Source organism: Ictalurus punctatus, chromosome 12 (assembly GCF_001660625.3).
Source record: "Ictalurus punctatus breed USDA103 chromosome 12, Coco_2.0, whole genome shotgun sequence".
Taxonomy (NCBI): domain Eukaryota; kingdom Metazoa; phylum Chordata; class Actinopteri; order Siluriformes; family Ictaluridae; genus Ictalurus; species Ictalurus punctatus.
In genome coordinates this window covers 31,278,711-31,296,844 of record NC_030427.2, presented here as the reverse complement: position 1 = coordinate 31,296,844, position 18,134 = coordinate 31,278,711, and the positions used below count along the sequence as shown (strand labels likewise).

The following is an 18,134-nucleotide window of genomic DNA, read 5'->3' as shown; positions in this document are numbered from 1 at the left end:
GGCACATATAATAAAGAACACAAAAACTATTGGAAAGATGGAGGAAAGCAAGTTCCCGTCTCCAATCACTAGGGCCCTCTTTTTTTCTATCTCTCAAGGTGAAAATGGCTCAGCAGCCAGTGGCGATGAACATGTCACTAATTACTCCAAATGATAGTCCTAATTACAATAACAGTGCCTCCTCTCTCTCTCTCTTTAAACCTCCGTCTAAGTTCTTCTCTTACCTTATCTCTTTGTGTTTTGTTTTTCTTATTTAATATCATTAAAGTTGTTCCTCAACAGGTTTGTCACAAAAAAGGAATAAACCACTGTGTTTAAGCAAAATAAATAGTGATGGTTACTGCTAGCACATCAAAGTTGATTATTTTCTTATAATAACATGTACCAAAGTGTTTCATTCCTTTTATACCACAGCAACTTGCCAATAATTACAATTTTTAATTTATAAATAAATGTAAAAAAAAAAAAAAAAAACAATTGTGGAACGTCCACAAAAAAGTCACTCAAATACCTGGTTTGTTTGGGTGTTTGGCCTGATATTCTTAGCACAGCAGTGGGTCAAGAACATCCTGTTCTGGGATCCAGCCCCTTTTCTCAGGTCCATAGCCCTCCCACTTGATGAAGTATTGAGCTTGCCCTCTTCAGCAGGTATCAGGGATCTCTGACAATGTTCACTGGTTGCCCTTCAATGTCTAGAGAAGCTGGGGGTGTGGAGGGAGGGATACTTTCAGCTATGGGGCCTGGGGTTTGAGCTTGGAGACATGAAATGATGGTGCAAGGCATCAGTGGAGTGGTAGATCAAGCTTGTAGGTAACCTCATTGATCCTTTGAAGAACTCATGAATGGTCTTATGTAGCGAGGCATCAGCTTTTTGCATCTGTGTGACTTGGATATCTTTACTAGAGAGCCACACTATATCCTGGGTTCATTTTGTGGCATGGCATCTCATCGTCTGTCTGAAAAGTTTTGGTTCCTGTGACATTTGTTCCAGGTATTGGTGTACAACCTCCCACACTTTCTCACTCAGCTTGAACCATACGTCGACTGCAAAAGAATCAGTGGGGTTGGTTTTCCCTGGGAATGGGGAGGTTAGTAACCTAATGCACGAGAGGGCGTCTCCTTTGATGTTTTTTGGTCCTGGATGAAAGGAAAGGGAAAATTCAAATCTTTAGATGAACAATGTCACCTTGATGATGTGAGTTGAACCTTTTAGCAGTCTTGATGTATTCTAGATTCTTGTGGTCCGTTTATATCACGAATGGGTGTTGGGTTCCCTCCAGCCAGTGATGGTATTCCTCCAAGGCCAGTTTTACCGCAAGGAGTTCTCAATTGCCTATGTCATAGTTTCATTCAACCAGGGAAAATTTCTTAGAAAAGAAAGCCACTGGGTGAAGCTTAGGCCAAACCTCAGTCATGTAAATAACCATAAGGGCCTGGATGGATGTGGGTGCTTCAAGATAGGAGAACGCCCTTCATGAGGCAGTGCAATGCTGCTGTAGCTCAAGAAAGCCCACATGGTGAAATACTAGAAGTGGCCAGAAGTGGTGCTAAAGGCTGTTTTCCACTCATTGCCCTCAAGGATAGAGATGAGATTGTAGGCACTGTGCAGGTTGAGTTTGGTAAAGATTTTAGCCTCTCTGAGTTGTTCCAGTATGGCAGGGACCAGAGGCAGAAGATAACAGTACTTGAACTCTTAACTGAAATTTACACTGCAATTGGGGTAGGGACCTGTGGTTAAGGCAGTACCATGACTCACGGATGATTTATCTCTCGGACCAGTGTGCATGCAGGGGAATCTGAACACAATGGGAAATTTCTTAGTGATGGTGACTAGGAGGGAGATTTGCTCCTGATGGAAAGCACTGACTCAGAGAAGGATGGGCACTATGCAATGGATTTTGGACCCTTCTCTGATAGGTCCACCATCCAATGCTTCTATCTGCCGGGGGTTGTGGAATGGCTGGGTTGGTAGATTTAATCTTGAGATGAAGGAGCTGTCAATGAAGTTGCCAGCCACTCCAGAGTCAGTCAACACTGAAATAGTAGAAAGACTTTCTGTGTGTCTGAGTTTCTGCATGGGTATGGAAAAATTCTGGTGTGAAATCTTTGTATAGGGGAGCCTACAAAGTCTATTCAGTAAAGACTTTTATTTTGATATTACGTTGACGTGAGCACCGCCATTTTGTGCATGGTGAGATAGAGAGAATTAGAGCAGCGGTGAGAGTTGAGCTGAAGAATTAACTTAGGGTATCTTTTAACGGTAAAAAGTTAAGTTTAAACCCGTGACGTATTCCAGAGCCACATTACGTTGTTTCTAAAAATCCATTTGTCTTTAACGAGTCTGTTATAGAATGCAACGAAGGCTTTCCTTCGTGTTTGTGTGTGCACTGGGGAAATAGGTCTGTTAGTGCTTATTGAGTTATTTGCAGGTGGAGTCAAATACTCCTGTGTTTTTTTATGTTTCACATACAGTTTTGTTATGCTTGTTCAAACGAGCTTAAAGCGTAAGGGATGCCATTGCTTAATGTGTGAGAAGACTTGGCTGACTTATCGGATAGGGTCGTGTGTTGTCCGTCTTCTCAATTGGATCTCCGTAAGCCGGGATTGCTGCCTCGCTGGATCAAGCTACAGCCTTGAGCGTGAGCACAATCACTAAAGGTCATTGAGTGAAGAGACATTACCATACCATCTGCTGGACTTCATTCAGTGCCTCATCCAAGATATAAGAGTGGTGATGTACATTATGCTTCCCATTTTCAACTGAACATTGGTAAGCAAGTCATCGTGTTTTCTTTCTAAGGGATAAAAACCAAACGGTTGAGTTGAAAAACTTTATTCATGGATCCATGACCAGCGACTTTTTCTAAAAAGTATTCATATACTTTTCCTATGTGTTTATGAACATTCTGACACGTGATTGGACTGAATAGCATCCTGTTGGATTTGGAAGTGACTTTTTGTTTCTATTTTGAGCTGAACTGACTCTCGTGAATTACTTCAGCGCGGTCAAAGAGGAACCCTGACCAATTGTTGTTTTGTTTGTTTACAGTTAAATTGAAATAGTCAGACTTTATTTTAATTATTTTTGTTTCTTCAATTTTACTGTGTCACAAATTCACTCTTGTGAAGAAAAGTAACGGAAAACTAGTTATAACTCGCCCTGAGTGAATAAACGCCTTTGTTAGTTAATCTGAAAATATCAATGCTATATCTATCCTGTTAGATCTGGGGAGGGTGGGTGCTTGTAGTTAACTGTACTTACGTTGTTATCTATACACACACTTCAGGGGGCTGCCGTGCTACAGAACAAATCCTGAAGCCCACCTCACCTCATCACTATGTAGCAACACGATAGGTACCAACATACAACCACAAATTGTACAGAGACTAAAAGCATTGGGTGGGGGGGACTAGGCTCATGTTGCTAACTCAGTCTTCCTTAGTTAAGTGTTGAATAATTCCCCTACAAGGCGGTTGTACATTGCCTTCCACCACATTTGGAATACTTACCATGTTGGAGAAAGAAGGCTGATAGACTCGCTTAGAGGTGCCTTTGAGGGCCTTAGGGCAGACTGGGCACATTCTTATTTGATGTTGGATTCTGCCACAGTAAAAGCACAGTTCGTGTTTGTGATGCCTTTGGTTTTCCATATCTGTCAACTTGGCTTGTCGTAGCTGCATATGCTCAGATGCTTGGACGTTGGTGATGGGATTAATTTTGGGTTTTCCCTTCCGGCTCTTCAACAGTTGGTTAAGAAGGATGAAGAAGTAGATGAGGGAGTCTAATGAGGTTTGGCCATCATGGCATGCAGGTTCAGTGAGAATATTCTGATTTAATCCCTGCCAGTATGCTGCGTTGAGCACTGGTTCCTCCAGCTGCTGCCAGCATCATTCCATGAAGCTCTGGTGGCATTGAGCGTGAGGAGTTGATCACCCACTTCTTTACCCTCTAGAGAATGGTAAAAAACTACCGTGGGTGTCAGTGAGCTGGTTTCTAGTTTATGCTTTCGTCACCTCTAGACTAGATTATCGTAATGCCATACTGTCTGGATGTTCCAGTAGTAGCATAAACAAACTCCAGTTAGTTCAGAATGCAGCTGCTAGAGTCCTAACTAGAACCAGAAGATATGACCACATCACCCTGATCTTATCAACACTGCATTGGCTCCCAGTGAAATCATGCATTAATTATAAAATACTATTATTGACTTAGAAAGCACTAAACGGTCTCGCGCCACAGTATCTAAACAAACTTTTGGTTTTCTATGATCCGCCATGCCAACTTAGATCAAAAGGGGCAGGCTATTTGATGGTACCTCGAATAGCAAAGGCTACAGCAGGGAGAAGAGCTTTCTCTTATAGAGCCCCACTGTTATGGAACAGTCTTCCAATTAGTGTTCGGGACTCAGACACAGTCTCAGTGGTTAAGTCTAGGCTTAAAACCTATTTGTTTGCTCAAGCCTATCATGAGTAGACTTCTGTTATGCAAAGCACAGTCCTAACAATCTTTTCTTTCCTTCTCTCCTTCTGTCGAGCCACACGATTTTATAGAGATACAAGAGATCCTGATCCTTTCTGCTCTCCAGATCTGCCCATAAATTCACACATCTAAAATCTGTATCCCGTGTTTATATATTTCTGTAAAACTGCTTTGAGACACTGTCCATTGTAAAAAGTGCTATACAAATAAAATTGAATTGAATTTAACTGGTAAGCTCCTCTGGCTGTGTGTTGATCATAGCAATCTTGTGGTGTTGCTCACTGACACAGAGCCTGTTGCCACTATTGAAAACCTGCTGTCTCCATGTGTAGGTGAAGTATTCTGTCAGGCAGCGCTAATGGTGACAGTTGAAGGTAAGTTGCTTTATTAAAACTACAGCAAACAAATCCAAATCTAGAAGCAGAATCAAAAGTATCAAACAGGCAGAAGTAAGGCAATGTGCAAACAAAGTAACTTGGGCAAGAGACAAAGACATAAACCGTAAACTATAAATACAGTCATAACATCACAGGATAGAATCAGAAGACTTGGTATACACATGTACGTGACAGCGGATGTAACTTCTCAATAAACTAATGGAATTAGGGTCCTTATGTCCTCATAAAGTTCCTGTAAATAAAGCCTCAAATGCCTATCCAAGACATACCCAAAGTAAAATTAAAGTTGTTCATAAACCATTTGTTCTCTTTCAAAGGGAACTCAACGTTGCGTTTAGCATAACAGTATGGGAGTGCCCTTGTGCTCGTGACCGATATCTGAAGCTTGTGTAAAATCATGCCTCAATTTATAGGCCTGCCATGATCAGGTGACGTGGCAATTAAGCGCATCATGTGATGTGAAATGTAAATATGTCACCTGTGAACCGCACCGTCAGCCTTATTAACTTCTGCGAGACTGCATGTCGGTTGTTTTTGCGACAAAAAATGCTTCATTTCTCCCCTATATTTTCTCACATCTCTAAACATTTCTACCCCTTTCTAAAAGAAATGAAAAGAGAAAGAAAGAATGAGCGAGAGAGAATTCAGAAAGTGTGTTACGGCTTGCTCCTGCTTCATCACGGGAGGAGATGGACACGCTTTCTGTGTGAAGTGTTTAGATGTGGAGCATGCGACGGCAGCCCTTGAAGGGGCTGACTGTCAGCATTGTGAACGTTTCACGATTAGGCAGCTCCGCGCGCAACTCGCTCTCTACTTGTCCGAAGGGAGTTGGGTTTCAGAGGCTCGCGGATCTGGGCTGGCTTCTACCGAGGCAGGCAGCCGGCTCAGGTTCTGGGGATCTCGTGTGGATTTGGAAGAGGAGCCAGAGATGAGCGCTGCTCTATCTCTTGCTCTGTCTTCCGGGTCTCCGCCTGACTCGCATCGCGACTCCTCCTTCCCCAATGGAAAGCCAAAACACCCTCGCTGACTCAGAGGAGTTGGTAGAGGGCACCACTGCACCAATAACTGAGGGCAGCTCTCAAGCATATAAAGAGCTGCTTGAGGTGATTATTAGGGCAATTGAAAAGTTGAATATAGACTGGGCCAGGGAAGAGGAATTGGCTCGTAGCAGACTGGATGAGCGCTTCCTCTCCAGTGAAAATAAATATAAATCTCCTTCATACAGAAGAAAACCTTTTTTCCAGAAGTGCATGATGAGATATCACGCTTCTGGGGAAAACCATACACTAGCCTTGATTATAACCCTATGATGTCTGATTACTCAGCTGTCATGGGGAGTGAGCAGCATGGCTATCTAGCGATGCCGAAGGTGGAGGACGTGCTTGCGAGCCACCTCTCTCCATCAACAGCAGGTAATTTAGGGGGGCCATCTTTACCTTCCAAGCCATGCAAGGCCACCTTGGTGACTCAATGCCTATGCAGCATCGAGTCTTGCTTGTGGGTCACTGCATACAATGACAGTGTTGTAGGCCTACCAAGCAGATCTGCTGAGTGAGCTTGATACTGGGAGGGAATTGGGCTCGAGGAAGTGGCAGAGCTGCACCGTGCCACAGATTTATCTCTCTGGTCGACCAAACAAACGGCCCATCATATTGGCTGTTCAATGGGTAGCTTGGTTGTGGTGGAGAGGCACCTGAATCTCTTAAGGATTGGGGACAAAGGTAACGACTCCTAGCTGGATGCCCCTGTTAAACCTTCCGGCCTGTTTGGCAGAGTGGTTAATGTAAGGCCAAACAGCAAGTTCCTTCCCCGTTGTGTCGAGTTCCAGTGCTAGTGCAATGGAGGCACAGAAGGCGAGTGTGGTGGCTCGCCTCCCCCATGGAGAGCCAGGGGGACCAGGTGGCCACAGCCGCAGCCTGCTAACAGTCTGATCTAAGAATGATCATAAAAGCAAAGCAGGCAAAGAAGGAACGGTCCTGATGGGCCATGGCGTGACGTATCAGGAGACATGAGGTTGTTAGGGCAGATAGCCCCCAGTGCAACTGTAGGGCCTGCCCTAGCCAAGGCCATCCCATGTTTTCAGCCATCTCTGGTCAGCGAGCTGTCACAGGGCAACAGAAATCTGATGCTTTCCCTCCAACAGAATGTGGAAAAGCTAACATCACTAAAAGACCATCTGGCAGAGTGGAAACTACTGCCAAATGCGTCTCCATGGGTTCTGTCTACCATAGAAAAGGGTTACTCGGTCCACTTCAGAGCTCGACCCCCTGGTTCAGAGTTGTGCTCACCACAGTAGTCAGCACAGAGCAGAGCCCAAAGTTAGCCAAGGAAGTAAGATCCCTTTTGGACAAAGGGGCCATAGAACATGTACCCCGTTCCCTAAGGGAGGGAGGTTTTTACAGCCATTATTTCTTAGTCCACAAAAAAGAAGGGAGTATGTGGCCAATTTTAGATCTGTGTCATCTGAACTGTACTCTTTGGACATACAGGTTCAAGATGCTGATGCACAAACTTATTGTGCCACAGATTCAGTTCGAGGACTGGTTTTTGACGATAGATCTGAAAGATGCATATTTCCACATAGGAATATCGCCGAGTCACAGGAAGTACCTGAGGTTTGCATTTGGAAACAACGCATACCAATATCGGGTTCTTCCCTTCGGGCTAGCTTTATCCCCTTGCACCTTCACAAAGTGCATGGATGCTGCTCTGGTTCCCATCCGACTCCAGGGCATTCATGTACTAAACTACCTGGACGAGTGGTTAATTCTAGCAAGAATAGCAGGGAACTGGCACTTCAACATTGACATGTTGTTCTCGCCCACATGAGGAGCTTGGGGCTCAGGTTGAACCTCAAGAAAAGCATGCTTTTCCAGTGCAGAGGACAACTTTTGTAGGGGTAATATGGGATTATACTACAATGAGGGCATTGCCATCCCCAACATGCATAGGATTGATCCTATCAACATTGAGCCAGATCGGCATCCCCTCCAGTCTCTACGAGAGACTATTGGGCCTTATGGCAGCAGCAGCCAATGTCATACCGTTGGGTCTCTTTGCCATGAGACCGTTTCAGTGGTGGCTGAAAAGTCTGGGGTTTCATCCTGTTCAGGCAGGCAAAACTAATCCTTCTCTGGGCACAGGCAAAGTTCTTGTCAGTGAGTGCAATGTACATTCCGGGCAGCCGGAATGTAGGGGCAGACATCTTGTCGAGGCAGGGGCTGAAGCCCCGGGAGTTGGAGGCTCCATCCACAAGTGGTGGAGTCCATATGGTAGAGGTTTGAACAAGTGGAAGTGGATGTGTTCGTTCAGAGGAGACAACACACTGCCCGCTGTGGTTCGCCCTCACTCCTCCCGCACCATTGGGGCTGGACGCCATGGTGCACATGTGGCCGAGGTCACGTCTATATGTTTTTCCCTCGATTGCTCTGCTCCCACAAGTTCTAGCGAGAGTTTGCCAAGACCATCTACATCTCCTGCTAGTAGCACCTTATTGGCCAGCTTGAATATGGTTCTCGGAGATAATATCCCTGTTTAATGGCACTCCTTGGGAGATTCCCATCTGCAGGGATCTACTGTCTCAAACCGGAGGGCTAATTTATCACCTTTGGCCAGAACTATGGAAACTGTGGGTCTTGCCCTTGAGGGGCACCAGCTCATAAATTCTGGTCCCACAACTGAGGTTGTAGAGACCATGTTAAATGCTAGAGCACCATCCACAAGGAAATTGGATGCACTTGAGTGTCAGCTTTTTGTCTTGTGGTATGAGGAACGTCAGCTAGACCCTGTGAACTACGCAATAGCTACAGTCCTGTAATTCTTACAAGGACGTTTCTCAGCGGAGTTGGCTCCTTCTACAATCAGGGTTTATGTGGCCGCCATTTCGGCTAGCCGTGCCCCTGTTGAAGGAGCCTCTGTGGGGCAACATCCTCTAACTTCGAGGTTCATGCGTGGTGTCAGGCGGTTGAGGCCCATCTGCAGGCCACGCATACCTTCCTGGAACCTTTGTGTGGTCCTGGAAGGTCTGTCAGGGGCCCCATTTGCACCCTTAGTCAGCCTCGGATAAGCTTCTGACTCTAAAAGAAGCTCTTCTGCTGGCCCTGACATCTCAGACATCTCAGCAGGGTCTCAGACATGAAGCGAATAGGAGATCTACAATCTCTCTCTGTTGCCCCTTCCTGCCTTGACTTTGCCCTGGATTAGCCAAGGCCTTCTTGTATCCTAGGCTGGATTATATTCCTAAAGTGCATATATCGGCTGCCCACCCTGTGATGTTGCAGGCTTTCTGCCCTCCTCTGTTCCTCACACCGGAACAAGAGAAAATATACCTGCTGTGTCCAGTAAGGGCTCTCTGTTTTTACACTCCGGCCAGTGGCGTAAGTCGGAGCAGCTGCTGGTCTGATTTAGAGAGTAGAGGTGATGCTGTGTGAAAGCAGTGCATCTCTAATTGGATAGTGGACGCAGTCTCTATTGCTTATGAGGTGCCCGGTCTAGCCACATCTCTGGGCATAAGGGCTCATTCCACTAGGGCGGTCACCTCCTCGAAGGCTTTGTCCAAATGGGTATCCTTACAGGAGGTGTGTGCTGCTGCAAGGTGGTCTACACCACACACATTCATTCATTATTACAGCCTTGATATTCATTCTGCCCTGGGCTCGAGTGTTTGGCAGTGACCCTTGGGCTTATGTCTTTTTGAACAGGCCGTACCCTTGGTATGATGGAGTGTGCATTCTCGTTCCCATACTGTTATGCTAAACGCAACGTCAAGTTCCCTTTGAGAGTGAACGTCTGGTTAACGCATGTAACCATGTTCCCTGAGAAGGGAAAGAGACGTTGCGTAGCTTTGTCATACCAGGGCAGGCCTGAGAATTGCGTCTTCGCTTCAGATAATAGAGACTGACGGCGCAGTTCACAGGTGCCATATTTATAACACGCAACATGCTTAATTGCCATGTCACCTAATCATGGCAGGCCTATAAATAGAGGCATGATTTTACACAAGCTTCAGATACCGGTCATGTGCGCAAGGGCGCTCCCATACTGTTATGCTAAACACAACATCTCATTCCCTTCTCAGGGAACAGGGTTACATACATAACCCAGACAGTATTGAGTAATAGAAGTTTGAACAAACTGATATAGACAGGTTTTTTTTCTGCCTGATTTTTTTTTTTGCATGCCTGCAGATGACTACAGCTTGGAGCTATTAGCTGGAAAACACAACTGAACTACAGCAAGCAGCCTTCCCTAGTCCAAATTTGATAAGAATACCAATAAAATTTATATTTTTCACGTTTTTCAAATTGCATATCCATGCGTTTTACCAAAAATCACCTTTTGGAGACACCAAAGGGCCCTTGGTAACCACATACAACGTGGTAATCACAATGGCATAACTTCAACAGGAGCTGTGTGTGTGAGATTGAGCTCAGGTCCAATCAGAATGACTGTGAACGTGAACATAAACGTGAGAGAGTTCTTGATGGATGGTTGGTAGTCCGCATCGGCCATCTTTGTAGGCTGCCTAGTACTCTGGGTGTTGTATTCAGTGTTGGTAGGCTGCTCTTTGTTACACGATCTGGGAAGCAATGCCACATCCAGCATTGACGTGACAAACACTATATAGTCAAAATAGTGCAATTGTGTAAACAGGAACTTATGAGTAACGTACCTGTTATCACATTCATTATAGCAGTTATTAACTGTTGTTCCCTCACCATCTTATTGTTTTCTCTCTCTAGTAGTTAACAAGACAAAAAAAATGCCTATTAAATAAATATAAAGTATAAAGTTAAACAACTCCTGCTTTTCCTCCTGCCTATTTCCTGTATGGACTCTGAGCACACCTCAGTTAATGAGCTAAAATACTGCTGTAGTTATGGATGTAGAAACAGCTTTAATAGTTGTTATGGAAACTGTCAAAAAGAAGCAGTTTAACCTGGAACTGAGAATCTGTTTTTTTCTTCTTCTTCTTCTTCTTCTTCTTCTTCAACATCTCTCTCCGCTCTGCTCTCTACTCTGTTACAGTCAGGAGTATGTCCTCATGTGGGTCAAAGGCCTGCAGCTAGGGACATATTACAGCTCGCACAAACTTCTGGAAGAAGGCAGCTTTTCAGGAAGATTTTGCTCACTACATAGAAAAAAATCTTGAGGTCAGTGTTCTTAGGAAACATGATACGATGCACTTATCAGTGACTGATTTAGTGTGATTGCGACCAAAGACAATTGACAAATACAAATACGGTATTGATGCAGAAACTTAAATGAAACATGCAAATGGACAGAAAATATCACTCTGAAGAATGTTTAGGTTTATGCAAACCTGACTTCCAGATCACTTTGATTGAGTTTCTTTAATTACAGGTCTGTCATTAGAGGATCTTCATTGTATAATCTGTCAATGAGAATGCCCATTATCACACAGTCTGTTATAGAATTCAGCCAAGATTTTTATGGGTATCTTGTACAATGTAAAAAGTAATAATCTTAAATGACTTTACTATGTAAGAAATCTAAAAAGTTGGACGTCAACATTCCCAGTTTCTTCTCTAAATGAGCCTTTTTATATATGTGCTAATTTCAGAACCACTTTGAGGTGTGCCCCCCCCCCCCCCCCCCCCCAAGACCTTTAATTAAATAGCAAACTGAAAATAGGCACAAAATATTTCAAACATATTGGATTACAATGCACTGATAATAAACTGCCACTGTTTTTGCTCAAAGAATTTGGAAAACTTCATTCTCAGAGCATATTCATTTAGAAAAGCAACCCTGTGGCTGACAGACTCGATTACAGCACTCAGTGGCCATAGAAAAGTCAGGAGAGAGAGAGAGAGAGAGAGAGAGAGAGAGAGAGAGAGAGAGAGCGAGCAAGAGAGCGAGAGCGAGCGCCAAAGGGATGGAAATTTAGGAAGAGTGCTAAAGATGATGAGAATGTAAGATTGTGAAAGAAGGAGGGAAATTGGGTAATAAATAGAAAGTATAGAGAGAGATAAAAGGAGATAAGACTGCCTAAGGGCGAAGGGCTTGTGTATTTCTGCTGTAAGTGAATTTAAGGAACACGATCATATGATTGTCACAGTTTGTACACTAAACATTTAACGAATGGTAGGACTTCTCATATCAAACACAAAAAGCATGTACGTTCGCTTTGCAGCTTGTCATGTTACCGAGACACCGCAAAGTGTAAACTCCTCTGTCCTGAAGATGTCGGAAAAGAAATTACAGCTTTACCTCTGACTGTTTACAATGCGCTGACACTGGAGACTCCTTCCATAAATGTTAAATAAACATCTCCTTACTGAAAGAAAACTTCACCATAGCAACAATTGCACATTTTTTAATCTGTTTATGTGGAGCGTCCACTGTATAAGTCCCTGTAAATGAGCCGTTACTATAGAAACAACAACGTACTAGAACAATACTATGCTTAAGTGACAGCAATATTTCTTTTAACTCCTAATAATCAGTTTTGAATGTTAAGAAATGAAACTCTCAGAGTTCACACTGAACTCCTCAAGTGTCATTTATCTTCAGTTATCACATCAGTTTCAAAACTGAGAATGGCAGCAGATCAAAAACAACATAATCATCATCATCGTCTTCATCATCATCATCATCATCAGCAGCAGCAGCAGCAGCAGCAGTAGCAATGCAGAGGGAGATGGAGCAATTAGCCAGTAGGTAATTGCTGAAGACCAGAGGAACGTGGCGCAGCAGAGGGTTTCTCTCAGACAGACTGTTTCCTGTTTCTGACTACTCTTCTGGGAGAAAACACTGGGATTCTTTCTATCTCTCTCTCCCTGAGCTTCACGCATGCACTTTTTTCAAAGACAGAGCTCGGTTTGTAACAGGTGCTGCTGAATATTCATCACCAGAACTGCTTACCTGTTTCTAATCACTCACAATATGCCTGCGCTCACAATATGTCAATCATTCAGATCTTCAAAATGGCCTGCACGCTACACTGGTTATGGAAATTCGTTCTGTTGGCATGTGGATGGAGCGTTCCTCACCTGAACCCTGTTTAGGTTCATAAAACCGAGTTTACGAGTATGATTCAGTGCGTGGCTGAACGTTTGTGGACAACACAAATGTAACTAGAGGAGAAAATTATTTTTGGAAAAGAATAAAGGGTACTTTGACAAAGCTGATAAAAAAAAGTCTCTGACTACCATGTACTCTCCCCAGAATGTAGGTGTTGTGCTGTAGTTTTACTCAACTATTCAGTTTCATTTACATTACATTTATGGCATTTGCTAGATGCCCTTATCCAAAGCGACTTACATATATCTAATTTATACAACTGAGCAGTTGAGGCTTAAGGTCCTTGCTCAAGGGCCCAACAGTGGTAGCTTGCTGGTGCTTGAACTCATGACCTTCTGGTCAGAAGTCCAATGTCTTAACTACTGAGACGCACAGGAGGTTATAGCACCTATAGTTCTGCACAAAAAAGTCTGCAAATAATTACCACACCTCCACATGTAAAATTAATTGTGCCCGAATACAGCTTAAGACTGTTCAGGCTTGAGACCTAATGCCAGTAACCATAATTAGTCTGATATAGATGACTGCTTACAGTATATCTGCGTATGTAGTTATTAAGTACTTTGCTTGAGGATCTAACGCTACTAATCACAGGAAATAAGGAAACAGGAATATTTATTATCAATTATAAGTGTACGAATGATACCAGGAGTGACTGGTCTGTCTTAAAAAAAAAGCCCTGAGAATATAAAACGTCTAGAAAGATGTACTACGTCAATTTGAAACACAAACACGAGAGTGTGACCTGAAGAGCGATTGGCAGCAAGGTGAGAGATGATGAGTTGATTAAAATGGAAATGGCAGATGATCCAGTGGGGAAGAAACACACAGATACAGAGAGAGTCCACTTTTTCCATAACGGTCACCACATCTATCTGATTTGCCAAAGTCGATCCACCTGAGTCTGGCAGCAGTTCCAGCACTGGAACAGTTTCTCTACAGCGGTTCAAACTTCAGGGGAAAAGGAGCGACGTGGATAACACTAATGACTGATTTACACACGGTTCTGTGCTGTGTTTTACCTTCTGTGCAGAACATCAGATAGTGGGGATGTTTAATGGACTCATACAAAACTATGACATTCATTACTCCACAATAATAATACGATTTTTGTAAGGATACAGTTTCTTTTTGTTTCTTTGTTTCTTTTCTTATGTTGCGTTACGTTGCGTTACGGCCTCCAATACATTTTAATAGTTTCAATATTAAAAACTACATGATCACTGTATCACACACCCTTACCGTTTTCATTATAAAGGTAAAGTAAGGTTGAGTGGAGTGTTCAAGTTAAATATGTGTGTGTGTGTGTGTGTGTGTGTGTGTGTGTGTGTGTGTGTGTGTGTGTGTGTGTGTGTGTATGTGTTTGTATGAGTGTGTCAGAGTTAGAGGAGAGGGTTGAGTGTCCCCAGGTGCTGAGGGAGCTCAGGACACACTCTTTCCTTTACACCTCGTTAGCCTTGCTCTTCCTCCTGACCTTGGCAAACACACACACACACACACACACACACACACACACACACACACACACACACACACACACACACACACACACACACACACACGCTCCAGTGACAGCGCTGTGTAACAGTCAGAGGTAAAGCTGTAACTTTAAGTTTTCCAACATCTTCAGGACAGACGATATATTCTTTCTATACTTTATTAACTTTAAGAGAGAGAGCATAAAGGGATGCTGGTGTAATGTAAGAGAGACCAAGAACTAACTTGTTCCACAGACGTTACACAACATTAAATGTAACTATAAACAGATCACTATGATGTGCCACTGTTTAATTCAGATTAAAAATATGCAATTGTTGGCAAGTTGCTGTGGTTGTAAAGGAAAAGAAAAAAAACCCACTTGTGGATGTGCTCTTATAGGAAACTGATCAACACCATCCAATTCAGTATTCTATTATAACAGGATGGTTTCACAGTTCCTTATTTGGAATTGACCTTAAGAACTGTTTCTGCATCTCCTTCGCATGTCCTGCAGGGGGCGTAGGTGGACATCTCATACAGTTTCAATGTTTTACTATGAATTCAGTCTCTCTCTCTCTCTCTCTCTCTCACTCTCTCTCGCACACACACACACACACATACAAACACACACTCTGTAAATGTCACTCTGTGTGGTTTTTGAGTGCATGAGAGCACTTGACAAATAACACGCACACGCCTTTTCTGCCACCTCTGTGTCTCTTGAGAAAGAGTCTTATTGTAAGAGACCTGCACTCTGTGTTTGTGTGTGTGTGTTTGTGTGTGTGTTTTATATGACAGTGAATTTTTTTCAAGTTTACAGAATCCTGTAGTCTTGTTTCTAAGTAGTGGTGAGTAAATGAGATAAAGTTGCATGTGATTGGTTGTCGGCCATGTCAATCAAACAGATTCTTTTTGTGAAAGTAGGTGCTTCTTGGTCACATTTATTAAAGAAATGGACTATCTAGCGAGGGGTGGCAGGGTTTTGCAGTGGCTAATGTTGCTGCTTCACGGTTCCCAGTTTGATCCTGAGCTTGTGTTCTCGTGTCTGTGTGATTTTCCTCTGGGTTCTCTGGTTTTCTCCCGCATCCTAAAAGCCTGCTGGTAGGTGGACTGGCTACATTTAGCCCCTAGGTGTGAATGTGTACAGTATGCGAGGTGTCCCATCCAGTGTGTTCCTCACACTGAGATCCTGACCAAGATACAGCACCTTTAACCACATGTGGCCGGAAATCACAATCAGCTCCACCTTTAGGTGTTGAATAAACTGGAACACAGGAATGTTGTAGCATTTTGCACCACACTGTGTCATGCAGGTGTCCAAGCGTTATAAGCCAACATGGAAATCTACCTTGTCATCCATATATATATATATATATATATATATATATATATATATATATATATATATATATATATATAAATATATATATATATATATATATATATATATATATATATATATATATATATATATATATATATATTTAAATAATCTCCCTCAACACTGTTTTTCCCAGTTTTCCCCAGTTCCACACACATCTGGGAAATGTAACTGAGAACAAATGAACAATGAATGGATAATATGTTCTAAACAGATGTGGCGTAATATGGACATTTTCTCACACGGGACATCTGGTGGAGACAAGCAGGCAAAAATCCTGTGGGATCCTGTGGGTCCACAAAAAAAAGTCAGGGAGGTTTTTAAATTCATGTGGGTCAGATATGGAGCTCATGGGACAATCACAGACTATGTGTTCATCCTTAGTAACTGCCTGGTTTGTTTATATTTTGGGAAACAAAACCAACTAAATTTGTTAAAAATATTGTGGCCAGGTGCAAACATAAAAATGTGAGCAGAATTAATAAAACATTTGAGATCGATTATGACCTAGAGTGATGCAGCTGTGGTTGAGGAACTGTCAGAGCCAGAACACACACATACACACACACACACCATGCTGACACTGCTGACAGTATTTAATTCATAAAACACTTCTGACTTGTGTCACGCCCACTGTGGGTTTAAATCCAAATACAGATAATACAGATACAGAGACTGACATTGCGTTACACCCGTAACACACACTTTTATCAATCAGGAATGAAGTGTGAGTGTGTAGAGTGACCTGTGTTTATTTCTCTCTGTGTTTCTGTTCAGTGGAAGAAAAGGAAAGTGAGTGAGTCTCGTCTCGGCCCGATTGGCCCGCTGCTGTTTAATGAATAGAGTCTGAGAGCTTTTTCACTGACTCAGCCTTGCTCAGCTTATTGAAGACTGCTCCAGGCGTCTGCCTTTAAGTGTGATGTCGCTTTATACACTGAGAGGACAGAGGAGTAGAACAGCGAGTAATTAGATCGAGAGGGAAACTGAGAGACACGTCCATGCTGAACTTTACTTTTACAGACAGACAGACAGACAGACAGACAGACAGACAGACAGAAAGAGAGAGAGAGAGAGAGAGAGAGAGAGAGAGAGAGAGAGAGAGAGAGAGAGAGAGAGAGAGAGAGAGAAATAAAAACGAGCAAAAATATGAAGGAAAGGAATGCAAAGTAGAAACAGATTTTTAACCTCTTAATTCAGAGTGGAGATAGACAGGTGGACAAAGAGAGGGACTGACAGTGAGACAGGCTGACAGAGGGACTGATAGTGAGACAGGCAGACAGACAGAGGGACTGACAGTGAGACAGGCAGACAGACAGAGAGACCAGTAAACAGACAGACAAATAAGTTGAGGAGCAGAGGGCAAGTCAGATAAACAGAGGGACTGACAGTGAAACAGGCAGACAGACAGAGGGACTGACAGTGAGACAGGTAGACAGACAGAGGGACTGACAGTCAGACAGAGGGATAAGTAGAAAATCAGATAGATAGATAGATAGATAGATAGATAGATAGATAGACAGACAGAGAGATCGATAGACTGACATAGATTTAGGTACTTGCTTAAGATCAGCATTAACAGGAATTTGGTATCCGGGGTCAGGGCTTATATCAGTGTTATCTTGCTGATTGTTTTATTCAGCAATATTGATACAGATAACCCAGCCATCCATCTGTTTTCTGTACTGGTTATCCTTCACAGGGTTGCGGGGAGCCTATCCCAGGGTACTCTTGGCACAAGGCAGGGGATACCCTGGATGGGAAATCAGGGCATCGCAGGGCACAGTCACACACACATTCTCACACTACAGACAATTTGGAAATGCCAATAAACTTATAGCTCATGTCTTTGCACCGGAGGAGGAAACCGGAGTACACAGGGAGAAAATGCAAACTCTGTGCACACAGGGCAGCAGGAGGATTTTGGCTCTAGGGAACTTTATTTTAAAAAGAAACAGGAATATTAGGAAGAGGGGTGTGTGCTTGTGGGAAAAAATGCAAACTGCAGTGAGGCTTATGCAGGCACCGTAATCTGTGCAAAATGGTTGCTAAAAGTCCAGAAAATATAGATAACACTCTACTCTGTCAGTCGCTGGACCTCTTTTAACGCAAACCACTTCATCATAGGCTTTTATTCTGAACAAAGTGAATTAGACAAAACTAACCTTGTGCTTTGTGCCACTACTGATTTTGTACTGCTGTGTCTTATGTTTTCTTCCACAAGATTAGCTGTAGTACAAATTTACAAGCGGGATCATCTTCTGTCCATTTATTTTATCTTCTAAATCTAAACTCAAAATCCCAGGAACAAGGGATCTATCATAATAAACACACGGTAGTTCTGTGTTGTCCC

The 18,134-nt window shown here is 43.1% G+C and overlaps 1 long non-coding RNA gene across 1 annotated transcript in view; it reads right to left on the bottom strand.

The window, feature by feature from the left end:
* Positions 1 to 2,367: 2,367 nt before the first annotated feature.
* The window catches only part of LOC108273043 (uncharacterized), a 25,756-nt gene continuing 9,989 nt past the window's right edge, over positions 2,368 to 18,134 (bottom strand). Inside the window, exons 2-3 of the long non-coding RNA XR_001814232.3 lie at positions 11,201 to 11,272; positions 2,368 to 11,008 (exon numbers count right to left, since the gene is read on the bottom strand). This is a non-coding gene — a long non-coding RNA (uncharacterized LOC108273043). The remainder of the gene's footprint in view (positions 11,009 to 11,200; positions 11,273 to 18,134) is intronic.